Raw genomic sequence first — 19,814 nt, forward strand, 5'->3', positions numbered from 1 at the left:
AAAAGCAAAAACCTATGTATGGCCAAAAAATAATAACGAACACCAGAACAAAATTAAAAGATAAATGTCAAACTGGGAAAAGTATTTACTATTCCTCATACCACCAATAAAGGGCAAAAAAAAAAAAAAGATACAAACTGGCAGTACATGGAAACAAAAATACATATGAAAAGACCTTTACAGTCACTCACAAAAAACATGCAAATTAAAACTACTAAGATATAAAATCCACCTACCCAGAAAAATCCAGACATTCGATAGCATACTCTAATGACAAGGCAGTAGGAAAAGCGGTACTTTATCCATTGCTAATAGGATTGGTACAACCGCCATGGAGGGCAATTTGACAATATTCATTAAAATTACAAAATCATATCCTTTGGCCCAGCAATTCTACTTCTAGGAATTTAGCTTGTAAATACAAATATACAGAGAAGAAATGACAAGGTTACTCACTACAGTATTATTTATAATAGCAAAAGATTATAAAATATGCATTAATTAGAGACTGGTTAAGTAAAGTATGGTATATCCACACAATGCAGTACTATACAACTATAAAAAAGAGAATGAGGAAGTCATCTATTTACTATAAGGAAAGACTGCTGAGAAATATTAAATGTATATGTATATGAACTGAATGATGTTATTGTATATTAAATGAATATATATATACAGTATCTGAAAAAACATATTAAAAAAACCTAGGGCTAAGATTAAGGAGGTGGGCAGTATTCAGTGAATTTGAAAGAGATAAGAGCAAAATTTAACCCTATGTACCATTTTATACCTATTAAAATTTTTTAAAAGATTTGAGGCCAGCCTGGACAATACAGCAGGCCCCTGTCTCTTGAAAAAAATAAACAAGCAAAACCACCTCACTTCATATAAGCAGTAACTTTACAGAGGGAAAAATAAGGATATTAATATGAACAAAATCCACAATTCTACGATACTATTTCTGATAGTAGGTAAACATTTTGCATGTTGCCCCTCTATAATATTTTGAAATGGATGGTTGAAACACAAAGTAAGGTTGATTTTAATAAAAATAGATCCCATTTCCAAATAGTAGTTTCTAAATACTTTAGCTAGTATGTAATATCCCTGGAATAGTAAGTTACTTGATCTGCTACTAAAAAAAGTTTTTTGTTGAACACCATTAGTGAGCTTGGGAATCTTTGCGGACACCAGAAATTGATGCTGAATGATGTGGAAGCTCCCACTTCCCAGCTCCCTTCTACCGTGGATAACCTCCCTCTAATTCTGATGACTCTATTTTTTTAAATTGCTTAATAGTCTTTTTAAAAATCTCCTAAAAAATAAAATTTCCTGAAGACTTAAATTCAGGCTCTCAATGGTTAATGGAAACTAGCCCCATAATAGAAAAGAAACCCAGGATACCCCAACACATCAAACACACCCAGGGCATCTTCTAATCACACCCAGTAACTGCATTATACCAGTAAAGAAATATGTTTCCTTTTCATGAAAAAATAAGCAAACTAACATTTCAAGTGAAATACTACTCTTGATTTACTCTTGTTAAAAGCAGCAAAGGTACAAAGAGACACTAAAAAACACTCCATCAAAAACCCATTAAGTAGAAAAGATGAAGCCAAGGCACTTAATTTTCTCCCCTCAAAGATAGGATTTTAAAGTTTTCCCTAATTCCCATGATTTCCCCTTCTAAAACAACACCACTACTAATAACAGAAGCTTCTCAAAGCAGAAAATAAAACATTTCGGCAAAAGCAGGTCAATTATCTGTGAGATGAAGGAATTAAAATATAGCAGGCTCTTCTCAAGCCCTACCCAGTTGTTAGTGATCCCCTCCTTCCTGCCACCTTCTAAATCTAAAAAAGTAACCTGGAATTACAGCTGCCTGATCCACCATTCTCCTCTGGTCTGGGATCAATGAAGTGTTTATATGTACATATACACGTGTGTGCATGTGTGTATACATGCATACATATACAACATATGTGATCTAAACTGTGTATATGTATAACATACATGTTTTAAATCAGCAGTAACTAAAAACGAGCTATTTTTTTAAAACTTGTCTATTCATCCCCTGCTACAGCCTATTTTATAGACTATTTTTGTATAAAGTATGCACTCATCTATGACCATTATACCTAAAATATACAGTAAGCATTATTGTAAAAAAAAAAAATCTTTCCTCACTAAAGTACTGGTAAAAATTTTTAAAAATGAACAGTGAGCATAAATTAGAAAATTTCCCTGAAGAAATTATTATCCCTTAAACTTTGGAAGACATACCAGTAGAAGACAATTATTAAATTTTCAAAGTGAAAATGTGCAAGAATACTATTCCTTTATTTATCCAAGCCTGAGCATTTCAAAGTATTTTCCAGCCTAATACAGTTATTTTAAATGTCTACAAATTAAATCTCAAGGACACGTTAAAATATTCAAAATAGTTTTGATGAAAAAAGTTAAAAATCTCAGAATAAGCTGCTTCAAAGTAGAGGTGAACAAATTTTATATTAACGCACAAAGGGTATTTCTAATTAGACAAATTGTGGAATCCTCCAAAAAAATGGCAAAATTAAAAAGAGGTTATTTTATGCATATAGACCTAATTATAGTATATATAGGTATCAAAGTATTATGGATATAGTATGTCATCAAATTTTGCTTTAATATTTATCTAAAATTATATAATTTAATTCAGTAAAAGTTCAATGAACTTGGAAAAGAAATTATAGACTGTTAAGACTGAAATTTGTTTTAATTGACATGCAAATTATTTTAATTTTAAAGGACTATGAGAAAACCCCATTTTTTTTATAACCATACTCTAAACCAGTAATTTCCACCATACGGTGTAAAAGACAATCTATTTGGTGCAGAAATATTAAAATTTCTATTTTTTTAATCTTAAAAGGGAAGACATTGAGCTTTGCTGATATTTAATATGCTGATACTGACACACTTGGTCTGTCCCTTTGTCAGATGGTCACACATCAACTATAGTGTTGCACTTGAGGTTTCTTAAATTCAAGCTATCACTAAGTATCCCTTCTCAGACATGAAAGTGATCAAACAGTCTACACTTTAAAGACAATTTAAGTTAATTAAAACTACCTTGAATATTTTATTTTCGAAGTTAGAAACAAATCTAACTTTTCAGTTGTGGAAGGCCTGAATAGTGGAAATCATTAAGTGCCAATTATTTTCTTAAGGTGTCAGAGTCTAGAAATAGGAAAGTCTTAACGTTTTTCTTCAATAACATTTCTTTTACCATCATAGAAAGGTAGGGGGCTGGGAGAGGATATTACAGCTCAAGTTATTTCAGCTTTTATACAAAATTCTTCCAACAATATTATTGTGATCTTATCTTTCTCCGATTCTACGCAGCACATTTTACATCTCTCACATTAGGTTTCCTCTTTCATTGATTACTTTTCTTCCCTTTCTTCTTAGTTAAAAAAAAAAGGGGGGGTGACATCTTAAAATTCTGTAACATGAAGTGTGTAAGGCAGTTACTGTGCTAATAAGCATTCGCAAATGGTAAACAAAAGCAAACAAGATCCTTGCTCTCTCAGAGGTTTTTAGCTAGAGGAAGAAATGACATCCAAAAATGTAAAACCATGACTATAAGGAATGACATGATATGCACAAGGCACAATGACAGCAGACAGAATGGTGATCTAACCTATCAGTGAGAGACAGCAGGAGAGCAACAAACACCAAAAAGTGGTCAAAGGTGAGACTGGAGAGGTAAACAGGGACTTGGTCTCTCATGGTTTCACAAATTATAGTAAGGATTTTTGTCTCTACCCTACCCATGTATCCTAAAAGCAATAGGAAGCAAACTGGATGTTTTAATTAAAGAATAACATTATTAAACTCGTGTCTTGAGACACATTACTCTGGCTGAACTGTGAAGAATGAATTTGATTAGCACAAGAATATATATAAGACCAATGAAAACCGCTGTAGTTCAAATTAGGAAAGACATAATGGATTGAGCCAGGGTAATGACAACAGAAAAATGGATGTATTATTGAGATATCTCAGATCAAAAGAAAAAACTCACTACTACTGGAGAATGGATTAGGGTGTAAGGACTACGGAGATAATCAGGATGACACCCAGGTTTCCAGCACTCATAACTGGATACATGAGGGTGACATTCACTAAGATCAGGAATGCTAAAGGAAATCCAGATTTGAGAGGGAAGAAAGATCATAAATTCACAAAACATGTTTGAGATGCTCTTGGGATATCCAAAAAGAGAAAATAGAAAATGACGTCAAGTAGGTAGAGCTATAATGTTAGACCAGTGTTATAAACTTGAGTCATCTGTATAAAAGTATTTAATCTGCAGTATGGGCAGAAATGCCCAAGCAATTGACAGATAATGACCAAGGGCCCAACCTGAAAAATCCCTATATATAAATTCTGGGTAGTGAGAATAAGTCTGCATATCAGACTAAAGACCACCCAAAAAGACAGAAGGAAATCAGAGGAGTAAAGATCCACTTCAGAAACCAACATATCGAAAGAGAAGAATGTAATCTACTGTGTGAATGCTGCTGAGAGTACACATATACAACTAGATATGAAATGGTCTTTATTTGGTGATAAAGTCACTAATTAACCTCAACAGTATTATTTCAGTGAAGTAAGTTATCAGAGGTGGAAGCAAGATTCAAATAGGCTGAGTAATGGGGGGGGGGAGAAATGGAGATTATAGACAGTTTTAAGTTTGGGTACACAGAGGAAGGTTGGGTGGTAGCTAGAGTTGGATATAAATCAATAAAAGTTTCTTTTAAATAGATTTTAGCATACTTCTATGCATATGAGAGGGATCTAGTGAAAAGAAATAAGTATAGAAAAGAAATAAGGAATAAAAAAATATTAAGTCATCCAACACAGCAGACATGATGAGAGATCCAGAGCGTCAGTGGAGCTGAAGGGATGGGTGCAGAAGTCAGATTTACTTTGGTACCAGGCGAATGAAGGCAGTCCCACCTGATGACTTCTAATTTCTCTGTAAAGTTGGAATGAGGTATTGTGAAAGCTGCATGTTACTCAATGTAGATGTACTATAATGTAATGAAATTTTGGTTAAAGAGAAGGCCTTTACACAGTAACAGAGAACACTTCCATGTTTATCATAGTGCCTGGCACATAGTAAATATTTTCTAAGTATTAGCCAATTACCCTCAAAACAACCCTAGGAGGTAGGTATGTTTATTAACCACTTCAAAGATGAGCACACTGAGGCACACAGTTTCAATGACTTGCCCAAGTGACTGGCACTGCTGGACATTCAAATGTAAATATTGACTCTGAAGAGCAAAAGCTCAGTGTGCTACACGACCTCTTAATGGGCTTGAGACTGACCCTAGAGCACCCACATTGCCACTACAGATTGATGGTTTCTCGGGACACTTGATACCCTGCGAATGGGAGGCTAGGATAAGAGTTATGTTAACAGCACATTACCAAATAGTAAAAAATACAAACTTACTTACAGCTAAGAAGCCTAGGCAATAAGACTTCATAAATTGACACCTATAGTCACTGGTTCACACAAGTGAGAAAGAATCCAAAAGCTTTGTTTTTTTCTTAATCTTTATTGTTTTCCAGGACAATGACTTTCCAATAGCATTAAAGTGGCAATGTAATTTACCTATGGCAAACTGCCGTTTTTTTTTCTTGAGACAGCGTCTCACTCTGTCACCCAGGCTGGAGTGCAGTGGTATGATCATAGCTCACTGTAACCTTGAATTCCTAGACTCAAGCAATCCCCCCTCCTCAGCCTCCCAAGGACTACAGGTGGGCACCACTAGCCCAGCTAATTTTTTTCTTTCTTTCTTTTTTGTAGAAACCAGGTCTCCCTATGTTGCCCAGGCTGGTCTCAAACTCCTGGCCTCAAACCATCCTCCCAGCCTTGGCCTCCCAAAGTGCTGGGATTACAGGTGTGAGCCACCACGCCTAGCCTAATTTACTTATTTATATATGGATCTCCTTCACTACATTTTGGCATCTCAAAGGATGCCCATGTCATCTTCAATAAATATCTGTTCAGTGCCTGTGTAGCAGCTGCTAAGAAAAAACAGCAAACAAGACAGACATGATCCCTGGTCTCAAAAAGTCAGACAAGAGATCAATATATATGTTTGTAAACTGAAAAAAATACTAGAAAGGAATCAATGTAATGGCAGAGAATAAAAGTCAAGGAGTACAACTGGATGTTTAGATATAGTGACTAGAGAAGGCGTCCCTCAAGAGGAAACACTGAGTCCTAAAAGTGGAGAAAGGGGCATTCCAGTCATTAGGAATCCACCAAATAGAGGAAAGAAAGAAATTCAGAGACTAAATGAAATAAGCCCAAGGTGGCTAGAGAACAGAAGTGAGGGTAAAGTTGGAGGAAAAGATAGGGCCTCAAAGGCCATGATAAAGAATTTGGATTTTATTGTTTATACAAAGGAAAGCAACTGAGTATTAAGCAGGAAACATCTTACTTATTCTTTAAAATTACAATAAATCATATTCCATGAGAAAACAAGAGATCAAGAGATAAAGCAAGACCAGTAAGGGTTACTGCAATAGTTCAGGCAAGAGATGACAGTGGCTTGGAGAAGAGGTCAATAATGGAGATGAAGAGAAGTGAACAGGGTTGAGAGAGATTTAGGAGGTAAATCTGACCTTTGACAAAGGAGCAAAGATAATTAGGTAGAGAAAAAAAGTTGCCTTTTCAGCAAATGGTGCTGGAAGAACTGGACATCCATATGCAAAGATGTCTCTTTTAACACTGACTTTACACCTTCTATAAAAGTTAAGTCAAAATGCATCATAATTCTAAATGCAAAACTCAAAACTATAAAACTTGTAGAAGACAACACAGGAGAAAACCTTGGGTTTGGCACTAAGTTTTTAGATAGACCACCAAAATCATGATCCATTAAAGAAAACATTAAGGTAGACTTCACTAAAATTAAAAATTTTCTCCTCTGCCAGACACTGTTAAAAGAATGAAAAGCCACAGACTGGGCTTGTCAAACACATATCTAATAAAGGACTGCTATCCAAAATATACCAAGAATATTTATTCAACAATAACTGATTTCAAAAATGGGAAAAAGATTTGAGCAGACACCACAATACACATGGAAAATAAGTATATGAAAAGATATTTAACATCATATATTTAGTATATTAGGGAATTGCAAATTAAAACAATGAGATACCACTACACATCTATTAGAGTGGCTACAATCAAACACTGACAACACCAAATGCTGATGAGAACATGGAACAAGAGAACTCACATGCATTGCTGGTGTGAAGTCAGCTTGGCAGTCTCTTACAGAGCGAAGCATAGCCTTACCATATGATCCAGCAATTACATGAATAGGTATTTTCCCAAATAGGCTGAAAATTTATGTCCATACAAAAACCTGCATAAGAATGTTTGCAGAGCTTTATTTGTAACTGCCAAAAATTAGAAGCAACCAAAATGTCCCTTAATTAGTGATGGATAAACAAACTGTGGTAGATACTGTATATGCAATGATAAAAAGAAATGAGCTCTGAAGTCACAAAAAAGACATGGAAAAACCTTAACTGCATATTGCTAAGTGAAAGAAGCCAGTTTGAAAAGGCTATAGCCTTTGTACGATTCCAACTCCATGACATTCTAGGAAAGGCAAAACTAGCAACAGTAAGATTAGTGGTTGCCAGAGGTTAGGGTAAGGAAGGATGACTATGTGGAACATAGGGTATCTTTTAAAGGTAGTAAAAATATTCTCTAAGATACCATAATGATTGATACATGACATGCATTTAGCAAAACCTATACAACTGTATGACACAAAAAGTGAACCTCAATATAAACTGACTTTAATGTATCAAAATTGGTTCACTAATTACAACAAATGTACCACAGTAATGTAGGATGTTAATAGGGGAAACTGCAGAGGGAAGGGGAGGTATTAATAGCTGTACTGAGATTAGGAAGACTAAGAGTAAAATAGTTCAGGGTCAGACATGTTATTTTTATTTATTTATTTTTTTTTACTTATCCAGGGGGATATCAAGACTGGTGCTTTGAGAAGGTACCTGGGGCGGTTAACAAAAGAAAACATGTTAAGCCATTGGAATGGAGAAGACCATCTAAGTGTAAGGGAGAAGCAGTTAAGGAAAAACTTCATGAACTGAGCTTTGAAGTACATTCATGGTCGCATAAAATATTGAGAAAGAGCAGCAGCAACTAAAAACTAAAGGCTGGGAGGAAAATCAGAAGTGCATGGACTTATGGAAGCCAAAAAATGGGTATTGTCAGAAGTTAGGAGTGTTCAATTACATTGAATTCTGTTAAAAGGTCAAGTTAAGAAGGAGCAGGTAAGTATCCACTGGATTTGGCAACAGGGAGTCTCCTGATGACTTTGACAAGAGCACTCATACTGGTATTAGAAGCAACAGCAGAATGGAATAGATTGAAAAGTAAATAAAATGTGAAAAATTGTGACAATGTAAGTAGACAAATCTTGGTAATGAAAGTGAGTGGAGATTGCAGAAGTTAGAGTATGGGGAAAGGGTCAAGGTGGTTTCCTTAAGATGATACATGAAAGCATAATTAGATACTCATGGGAATGATCTAGAAGAGAAAAAGATTTGCTAATAGAAGAAAGAGAAAAAATACTAAGGGCACAAAATCTTTAATAAGATATAAGAGATCCAGGCTCTAGAGAACAATGAAAAAGAGCCTTTGAAAAAAGAAGTATGAGAGTAGAAGCATCTTAGTATTTCCAACGCTTGGAAAGATGCATGAAATTTAGTAAGTAGATGCTCAATAAAGATTGAATGAATCAAATAACTATAGTGGCTTAGAAAACTCCTGTAAGAGCAACAGACCCCTAAGTGTTAGGACTCAACCTAAATTGAAGGCAAACTCAAACATTTTAAAAATGCATACTGATGTCCAGTTTCTAGTTTAACAAGTATAATTGTCACCTCTGTCCACACAACAAGAAAAAAGCTGACCTGTACATCAACAACCCTCTTAGATCCATCAGAGAATTGAAGTCACAGATCAAACTGCTGCTCCCAAAACTGGAGAAACAAGCAAATACAAAATAATCACAGCTTATCAGAAGGAGAAACCACTCCTGGAGCCAACAACTGGTAGAAAAACTTAAAGGATAATTAATTGCTAGTCTTGAGTGTGGATTAGTTATTAGCTTCACGGATAAACAATTCTAGCAAATCACAGCTCCATGATTTTTAACTCCAGAAGTCCCATTAGGTTTTTAGGGCAAAAAAAGAGAAAGGATGGGAAAAGTAACCATGTTCAAATATCCCCAGGGCATTCTGTCATCCTTAGCAAAGGACTGCCCTTAAGGAAAACTATTTTACCAGAGGCCAACCAACATGGGTTATACCAAAGCCTAACCAAATAGAGGAAGGGAAATATACTCAACTCCACAAGGGCTCTCTAGCTTTCCTGTCCCACCTAAAGGGGAAAAAAACGTAAAAAGCATTTATGAAGGTGAAAGCCCAGGGGTACTATCCCACTAAAAACCTAAGACCTAATCATAGTACTACAGAATACTTCTCCTCCCCCACCTCATACCACCACACCAATAGGGCTTCTGTATAATAACAGGGAATTACAACTGAAAGAATGGCAAGGCTCAGGCTCTATTTAAAAAGGAGTCTCTAGAGAAACCCAAAGACAACAGAGTAGATAAAATCAGACACTACAGGAAATCTTAGCCTCTGACACCTATAGCAAACAGTAAACATAGACTAAACCTTAGCCAGATCAATATAAAACCTCACACTACTAAAGGCCTACTGATCTTAGTTCCTTTCACCCAATACATAATATCTAGCTTTTGACAAAAAAAAAAAAAAAAAAAAAACTTACAGGCATGCAAAAAGGTTAAAAAACAGTCTGACAATACAAAACAAGCATCAAAATCAGATTCAGATATGGCAGGTGTTTTCCAATTATTAGGCCCTACAATTTCAAATAACTACTAATACACTAAGGGCTCTAAAGGAAAAAGTAAACAACATGCCAATGTAATGTAAGCAGAGAGATGAAAACTCTAAGATGGGCCAGGCATAGCAGCTCACACCTGTAATCCCAGCACTTTGGGAGGCCAAGGTGGGGGGATCACTTAAGGCCAGGAGTTTGAGTCCAGGCTGGGCAACACAGAAAGACTCAGTTTCTACAAAACTTTTTAAAAATTAGCACACATTTGTAGTCCTAGCTACCTGGGGGGCTGAGGCAGGAGGATTGCATGAGCCCAGGAGTTGGAATTATTATACAATGAGCTATGATCATGTCACTGCATTCTAGCCTGGGTGACAGAGCAAGACTCTGTCTCAAAAAAATATAAGAATCAAAAGAAGTGCTAAAAATAAAAAACACAGTTAACATAAATGAAGAATGCACTTGACAGGATCATCAGTAGATAGGACACGGCCTAAGAAAGAATCAGCGACCTTAAAGATATGTCCATAAAAACTTTCTAAACTGAAAAGCACAGAAAAAATAAAAAGGAACAGAATATCCCAAGATTGTGGAACAATTTAAAAAGGTAAAATGTACACAAAATGGGAATCCAAGAAGGAAAAGAAAAAAAGAAACAGATAAAGATGTTCCTCAACTTATGTCTTGATAAACCCATTTTAAGTGGAAATATTTTAAGCCAAAACGCGTTGCTGACTAGAAGTTGGGGCTTGCTGCCACTGCCCAGCATAACAATAGAAGTACAGTTTCTACTGAACATGTATTGCTTTCTCAACATGGTAAAGTCAAAACACTGTAAGCCAAACCATAATAAGTCAAGGATCATCTGTATTTAAAGAAATAATGGCTGACAATTTTCCAACATTTATGACAGATATCAAACCACAGATGCAGGAAGCTCAGAGAACATAAAATAGAATAAATATGAAAAAATCTACACATACGCATGCCATATTCAAACTGCAGAAAATTAAAGGTAAAGAAAAATCTTGAATGAAGTCCCAGGTGGTGGTGAAGGAGACCCTTACCTATTGAGGAATAAGGTTAAGAATCACATCAGACATTTTTCCAGAAACCATGCAAGCTAGGAGATGAGTGATTTAAAGTGTAAAAAGAAAAAAATAGCACCCTACAATTCTGTATGCAGCAAAATTATTGAAAAGTAAAAAAGAAAAAAAGACTTTCTCAGGCAAAACAAAAATGCAGGGAATTTGTCACTACTACACCTGTCTTGAAAAAAAATGTTTAAAAGAGTTCTTCTGAGAAAGAAAATAATACAGATCAGAGATCTACAAAAAGAAAGAAAAAGGATTAGAGAGGAATAGAAGGTAAAACAAAACTTTTATTTAAGAAAATTTTAATTGATCTAACATATAAGATTGTTCAAAATAATGACAGCAACAATATATTGGGTGATTACATTTTACAATAAAGTAAAATGAAGAATACCAATGTTATAAACGATGGGAGGGAGGAACTACGAATACTCTTGTTAAAAGGTACCTGCACTAGCCATGAAGCAGCATTAAATGTTATTTGAAGACATGGATTAGTCATAAATGGATACTGCATTGCCAACTCTAGGGCAAAAACTAAACCAAATCTTTAAAAAACATATAACTGATATGCTGAGAAGAAAAAAAATGGAATTATATAAAATATTCAATTAACACTAGAAAAAGCAAAAAAGAGTGGAAGGCAAAATAAATTTTAAAAAAGGGCAATGAAGGCAATGAATAGAAAATTGACAAACCAGATAGATACTAATCCGACTGTACCAATAATCACTTTAAATATGAACAGTTTAAATTACCAATTAAAAGACAGAAACTATGAAAGTGGATTAAAAAAATAAAAGACCCAACTGTATGTTGTCTACAAGAAACCCACTTTACATACAAAAATACAGATTAGAAGTAAAGGGATAGAGACAGATATACCACGCTAACACTAATAAAAAGAAAGCAGGAATCACTACATTAATTTCAGACAGACTTCAGAACAAGGAAAATTATCACAAAGAGGAGTATTAATCATCATAAAGAAATCAATACTCCAAGAAGACACAACCATCCTTAATATGTATATACCTAACAACAGAGCATCAAAATATGTGAGGCAATAACTGACAGAAATGTATGCAGAAACAGACAAATCCACTATTATAGTTAAAGACTTAAACACCCCTCTATCAGGAATTTCCAGATCCAACAGGCAGAAAATCGTTGAGAACAAAACTGAACTGAACAGCACCATCAACCAACCAGATCTAACTGACATCTATAGACTACTTCATCCAACAACAAAATACAAAATCATCTCTAGCTTACATGAACATTCACCAAGATAGACCATGTTCTGGGCGAAAAACAACAACAAAAACCATGTAACAAAAAATGTAAAAGAATACAAACCATGCTTTTAGACCATAGTAGAATTAAAATAGAAATCAGTAATACATACCAAATATTTACAGGTAACTTTAAAAACTCCAACATACTTAAAAATACTAAAACACTTCTAAATATATCACATGGGTTAAAGAAAAAGTCTCAAGAAATTTCAAAATATTTCAAACTAAATGAAAATAAAATTTTCAAAATTTTTGAAATGCAACAAAAACAGTGTTTAATGTGACATTTACAGCAATACATATATTAGAAAGAAAGAAAACCCAAAATTAATAATCTAAACTTCCACCTTAGGAAATCTAGAGACAGACAATATAAACCTAAAGCAAACAGAAGAAAAAAATTAGATCAGAAATCAATGAAACTGAAAACAGGCAAATACAGGGGAAAAGAAGTCAATAAAATTAAAATCTAGTTCTCTAAAAATTGATAAACATCTGGCAAGGCTAACTAATAAAAGACACAAAAAATACCACAAATGAAAGACGTACCATCACTACCAATCCCATGGGCATTAAAAGTATAATAAATAGTGTTATAAGCAACTCTATCCCATAAATTTGATAACTTAGATAAAATGGACCAATTCCTTGAATGATACAATTTACCAAATAAAACTCATACAAGAAACAGATAAATTGAATAAGTCTATATCTATTAAAGGTATTCAATCAATAATTAATAATCTTCCCAAACAGAAAGTACTAGGCCCATTAAATATTTGGCAGAACTCACTGCCATTTAATGAAATGATACCAATTCTCTACAATCTCTTGAGAAAGTTAAAACAGGGAACAATTCCTAACTCATTTTATAAGGCCCGTATTACCCTAATACCAAAATTAGACAAAGACAATACAAGAAAATTACAAACCAATATCTCTCATGAACATTGATGCAAAAGTTGTCGATGAAATATGTCCAAATCAAATCTGATAATGTATAAATAGAAAGAATTCTATACCATGACAAGTGCAATTTAGTCCATGGATGCAAGGCTGGTTTGACATTCAAAAATCAACTAATATAATCCACTACACCAACAAGCTAAAGAAAAATCATCTGATCATATAAATAAATGTAGAAAAACCACTTGACAAAATCCAATATCCACTCACAATTAAAAACTGAGCAAATCAGGAAGAAAGCTTCAATGTGATGATGAATATCTACAAAAAACCTACAGATGTCATCATACTTACTGGTGAGAAACTAGATGCTTTCCCCCAAATACTGGAAACAGAACAAGGATGTCTCCTCTCACCATTCCTACTCAACATTATACTAGAAAGTCCCAGCTAGTTAGTGCCATAAGCAAGAGGACAAGAAAGGTATAGACACTGAAAAGAATAAATAAAACTTTGTTCACAAATAACATGACTGTGTATGTTGAAAATCCCTAGGAATCAATGAAAAAACTCCTGCCAACTAATAAGTGATTATAGCAAAGCTGTAGAATACAAAGTTAGCATAAAAAAGTCAATTGCTTTTCTATACACCAGCAGTGAACAATTAGGATTTGAAATTAAAAACAGTATTATATACATTAACACCAAAAAAATGAAATACCTAGGTATAAATCTAATAAAATATGATCTAAGATCTATATGAAGAAAAAACTAAAAAAATGCTAATGAAAAATCAAAGATTTGAATAAATGGAGCAATATTCCATACTTATGGATAGGAAGATTCAATATTAAGATGCCAGTTTTTCCTAACTTGATCTTTAGAATTCAATGCAATCCCAATCAAAAATCTCAGCAAGTTATTTTATGGATATACACAAACTAATTTCAAAGTCTATATGGAAAAGCAAAAGATCCAGAATGCTCAGCAAAACACTGAAGAAAAACAAAATCAGAGGACTTAAACTACCCAAACTTCAAGACTTTCTGAAAAGCTTCAATATTCAAGACAATACAGTACTAGCGAAAGAACACACCAGTGGAATGGAATTGACAGCCCAGAGGCAGAACCATATGAATACAGTGAATCGACCCTTTGAAAAAAAAAAAAAAAAGGAGCAAAGGCAATCAGTGGAGAAAGAATAGCCTTCAACAAATGGTCCTGGAACAACTAGACATCACACGTCCCCCTCTTAACCAAAAAAAGGTAAAAGAAAAAAAATCTAAACACAAACCTTACATCTTTCACAAAAATTAACTCAAAATAATGGGCCACAGATCTAAATGCAAAACAAAACTATTAATAAAAAGAAGGGGGAAAAACACATTTGTAAAGAAAACACAGGAGAAAATCTAGGTGACCCTGGATTTGACAATGAATTTTTAGATACACCACCAAAATCATGACCCATTGAAGAAAAAATAAGGCAGACTTTATTAAATTAAAATTTCACTTCTGCAATAGACACTATAAGGAGAATGAAAAGACAAGCCACAGCCTGGGAGAAAATATGTGCCAAACACGTATCTGATAAAGGACTGGTATCCAAAATATACCAAGAACTCTTAAAACTAAACAAGAAAACAACTGATTGTAAAAATGGATAAAAAAAATTTGAGCAGGTATCGCAGATTAATAGAGATGGAAAGTATTTGAAAACATGTTCAACATCATTAGGTAATTATAAATTGAAACAATGAGATACCACTATACACTCTTTAGTAGTGGCTCCAATCAAACACTGACAACAGCAAATGTTGGTGGCAACGTATACTCATTGCTGGTGGGAATTCAAAATGGTACCACCACTTTGTTATATAGTTTGGCAGTCTCTGTATTACAAAGGTAAGCATTGGCTTAACATATGATCCAGCAATCAATCAAATAGGAAGGGCAGTTAAAAACTATTCCCTATGATACTGTAATGTGAATACATGACATGTATTTGGCAGAACCCATAAAACTATGACACAAAGTGTGAACCATAATGTAAACTACGGACTTTAGTTAATAATATATCAATACTGGTTCATCAGTTCTAACAAATGTACCAGATTAGCTGACTCTAAGTGGTAAGTTGGAAAAAAAACAGTACCACATTAATGCAAGATGGTAACAGGAAAAACTATGTGAGAGGGAAGGAGCTAAATGGGAACTCTGCTTTTATTGATCAGTTAGTCTATAAACCTAAAACTGCTCTTTTTAAAAAGTCTATTTAAAACTGCACACTAAGTAAAATAACCCTTTTTTTCCCTACTTTAGACACTGAGGTTCTATATGAAATTTTCCTGAGAATAGGCATTCTTTTGGCAGAAATATTTGGCAATGGTCTAATAAATTCTTTAGATCAATAGATCTGCTTTCAAATGCTCTCTTCATCACTTATGATTACATGCTGTTGGGCAGACTTCATAACCTCTGAGTTTCAGCATCTTTATGTGTAAAATGGAAAAATGATCACTTTTCTCACAGGTTAGCTAAGCTCAATTAGATAAATATATGTAAAGCACCTAGCAAAGGTGCAGAGTAGACATATAAATGTTTGCTCTTTTCTTCCTTACTTTCCTCAAAATTTTTTCTAACTCAGGGAAGACAGAATACACCCTATTCTTAACCAGTGTTTCTCAGAGGTACTTGTACCCTTAGGTGTATATGTAATCACTAAATAGATACCTCCTGTCTTCCTGGAGCTCATTTTAAGATTTGAGGGGAAAAAAGCTCAATGTTTGAAATGGCAATTAAAAATACTGTTATACCAAAACAATGTTGCTACAGCAGAGTGTTTGCACTATATTTCAAGACGTAACACAAGACTATGCTTGCATTATAACTTAGGCCACTTTCTCAAGACTTCCTGGGTTACTTCTTTACCATCTTCTGCCGTTTGGTGTATTTCCCAAACTTTTCCACTAATTTTAATTATGTTACTAAACACAAGTTTATTTTCTTCTCAATGCCAGTCATATGGCAACCATTTGGCTCCAACAGGCTTGATTACCTTTAAATTAGTTAAGTACAACCTGAAAAACAACATTTTATATTACACAGATCATTTAGTATAGAATTTATAGTTAAGTCAGAATTAAGCAAACCAAAAGTAACTTAAACAGAGATTGCACTTTTGTATCTATGATTTCTCAAGGTTCTGTTAACATTGAGTCAATTTCCTTTACTAAAGGATGCACATCATACAGACTTTGCATAAAACAGACTACTAGCCTGATTTTTAGAAACAAAATATTTTGCATTATCACTGTATTATTTCTTTGCCTAGGAGAATCTCAATATCCATAAAATTAAGCACCCAACTTACTGGATAAATATGTAAGGACAAAGTGGTATGAGATTCCAGGGCCAATCACAACATAAGGCCATGTGTAGCAATAGCCCAGGGAGAACACATCTGTAATGTGTTGTTTCAGTGACACACACTAAAAGAAACTGAATTATGTTCAGAGAACATATACAAAACCTTTTAGGACCTCAAAACCATGCCACATGAATAAGAGTTAAGAACATGGGGAATTAGCCAGGCATGGTGGCACATGCCTGTAGTCCCAGCTACTCGGGAGGCTGAGGCAGGAGGATCGCTTGAGCCCAGGAGTTTGAGGTTGCTGTGAGCTAGGCTGATGCCATGGCACTCTAGCCTGGGCAACAGAGCGGGCCTCTGTCTCAAAAAAAAAAAAAAAAAAAAAGAACATAGGGATTAAACTTGGGCTTGGAATTCATGGGGAATTAATAGTAACCTCAAAAACTGTCGTATCTGAAAGGGATCAGACACACTCTGTTGTCCAGAACTAGGATCAACAGAGGAGGTAGTACAGGGGTACGTATCTCTGAGCTGGTAGTCAAGAGATGTGAGTCCTAAAGATAATTTGTTTAAAAACAGTATGATACTAGAAATGTATGTGGTATTTCTGGACATCAATTACATGTAAAATGAGGGTGCTAAACTAGAAAATTGTAAGGTAATTTTCAAATAAAACATGGCACAAGAGCAAATTCTGGATCAACTTCTTACTATAAGAGTATTCCAAACATGGAAGCAGCTAGTGCATAAAATGGTAAGTTCTATCAATAATTCACATCATCATTAACATAAAGGGGAAAGTGAATTAACAGCAAATTATTCTAAGTAAAAGCCAAATGTCTACAAGCAGTTCTTATAAAAAAAAATTCAACAATATGACGAAAGACTGTTTTCTACATTATCCTGAGTAAAGTATACTAGTAATTCTAGAAAAAAAATCCTAATCCATTTTCTATCTTATCCATAGTCAATATTGCATTTTTCTTTGTTTCAAGATATACTAAGTAACATACTAACACTCAACAATTTGAACCTACTTAATATTCCTTATAAAATAACATTTTCGTTTCAATGATTTTATATACTAGGCAACATTATTTTTAACCTTTAATAAAAGATTCCTGAGTTACAGTGTGTTTATAAAATACCTTGAATTAATTTCTCAAACCAAAATAAAAATTAGTCAAGCGATTGTTTTCTAAGTTCTAGGTATCATTTAATAAAAATAGGCATCCACAGCCAAAATAAACTTAGGTAATAATCTCATGAAATACATACTCAACTTTCTATGCAAACTACTATATTTTTATAGTGCTTAGGTTTGAGAAATACTAAGTTAAACATGGATCATAAACACTAGAAGAGCAAGGGTAGTGGATACCTGAGAATATCAGAGGCTACGTACACCAAGGGTAGAATGTTTGTGAATATGTTTCTAAATGCACTTGAAAGCCATACAAAAACAAATTTGTGGTTTATCAATTTCTCTCCTCTGGGAGAGTTTTTTCTCTAATTCTACATACATCTGAAAATCCACGGGCATCTGTTTAGTTTACTTTATCAGACATCACAGTGAACATACTTTCAACATTTTTCTACCTATGCCATACCTTACCTCTTGAGCAGAGATCCCTTTGTTCATAATTCCTGAAAACTCCGATGCATACCTTCAAAGTTCCCTAACATTTTTACTGCAGTAATCTAATTACCTTCGATGTACATGTTGTCAGGAAAAAATCCCCAGAGCACCTATGTGCTTATTTTCCAAACATGAATCTTTTACATTTTAGAACTAAATTAATATAAAATCTTTTCAAATGGGAAACAAAAATACCTGAATAAAAATAAAGAAATTGTTTAGGACATCTAAGCACTGATGTTTTGCTCAACTGTTTTAATACGGTAAAGGAAAATAAGATTTGTGTACATATTTACAATAGGCTGTGAGGTCAGTACTTTGTAGTCACATTGATTGTGATATTTTTTAAAACAGAAGCTACCCAAAAAATCCTTTGTTTCCTCACTAAAGAACAATCAAAACAGACTTTTATACTATAGTTAATATAATCAATGCTGGTGAAACCACAAGCCTATGTATGTTCTTATACCTCAAAGATAAAATGGTAAGCGCCAAGCTCATTATTCCGTAACATTTTTATTTTGAAGGCTATTAGTGATGTAAGGAAGAGTCCATGTTTTAAAAAATTACCAATTTAAAATTCATTTCACCATTATTCTTGCAATATTTTTCAAGTTTCCAGTGCTGGATATTTTTTAACCCCCAACCCCCACACTTTTATATACATACAAGAAAAGCTTTTAAGTTTTTTGGCACTCAAGTAAAATATAGCCTTCCATTGAAATATATTTATATTTTTAATAGCTTTAATCATAAAACCAAAATTTTGTTCACAGAATCTTTACTCATCTTTTTCCAAACTTACCAGGTTAACAAAGCCAAGAATTTTAGCTTCCTTTCCCCCATTACCCATGCAATAGCTATTCTAAATCATAATTTCCTTTTATAATTCTTTTTTTTTTTTTTGGAGTATAATTTCTTTGGGGAACCAAATTATTTCATTTTAACCCAAAGGTTGTCATTAATTCAATTTTTACTTCTTTCCTAAGACCCCATCTTAATGTTTATTTTTAATTTTTGGAGTCCAGTTCTTATATAACTTTTCTTCAAATCCATAAGGAATCCTCTTGTTTCTAGCAGGTCCTGCACAGAAAAGGCAAATTTCTCCTGTGGCTTCAATTTAGTAAGTTTATATAGCTGTAAAGACAGGCATCATTAAAACTAAATTTTACCCTTTTCTATGCTGTCTCGATAAGATTAAAAGTAAGAGACTCTGAAGTCAAGGTTTCTCCTACAGTTACAAGTAGAACACTAAAATACAAAACATTTTTCTTCTCTTGTTAACAGCTCTCATGAACTGGGTAATTCTCCAATCAGCCATTATTTTCAAATGTTCTTTTTCTGGGTAAACGAACTGCTAAGAGGTTGTATTTTGATCAATCTAGCTTTAAAAGATTTGACCAAATTACTCCTGACATTAACAATATTAATTCAAGAGAGTTTTAATGGCTTGCAAAACTGACATACAAAAATTGCATCTAAAAATATCTAATTCTGAAAACAAAGCTAAGACAACGCTAAT

At 34.0% G+C, this 19,814-nt stretch overlaps 1 protein-coding gene across 2 annotated transcripts in view; it reads right to left on the reverse strand.

Moving 5' to 3' along the window:
• The window catches only part of TSC22D1 (TSC22 domain family member 1), a 113,796-nt gene that overhangs the window by 60,331 nt on the left and 33,651 nt on the right, over positions 1 to 19,814 (reverse strand). The window lies entirely within an intron of this gene.

This window comes from Lemur catta, chromosome 13 (assembly GCF_020740605.2).
Source record: "Lemur catta isolate mLemCat1 chromosome 13, mLemCat1.pri, whole genome shotgun sequence".
In the NCBI taxonomy this organism is placed as follows: Eukaryota; Metazoa; Chordata; class Mammalia; order Primates; family Lemuridae; genus Lemur; species Lemur catta.